Raw genomic sequence first — 421 nt, 5'->3', positions numbered from 1 at the left:
CCAATGGACGGTGATGAATCATATCTGCTGAATAAAAATCAATCAGTATTTTCGTTTCATTAAAAAAATAATTAAGCATGCCTTTATTTCAATAAAACTTTTGTTGATCCCGAAAGGATGAAAGATAAAGTCGACCTCGGCGGAATTTGAACACAGAACATACGACAGACGAAAAAAAACAAAACAAAATCTTCTTGAGAAACCAAATAGTCTTTCCTTCATTTATACCAAGTTTGAAGAAAATATCTCTTTTGCATCTTACTTTTTTGGTCTCTTAAATATATTGCATTTTGTGGCATTATTTCAAGCGAGCCGGCTTTTTTTTGCGCTAACTGCACGTGCATTTTTCTCGCATACGCATAGTATTGATCGCAACAGCTGATGTACTGCGCGTACAAATGCACGTTCCCACGGCTTTATC

The sequence above is a fragment of the Octopus sinensis genome, linkage group LG10 (genome assembly GCF_006345805.1).
Source record: "Octopus sinensis linkage group LG10, ASM634580v1, whole genome shotgun sequence".
NCBI lineage: Eukaryota > Metazoa > Mollusca > Cephalopoda > Octopoda > Octopodidae > Octopus > Octopus sinensis.
The sequence above is the reverse complement of the archived record's forward strand: the minus strand, read 5'-3'. Positions refer to the sequence as shown.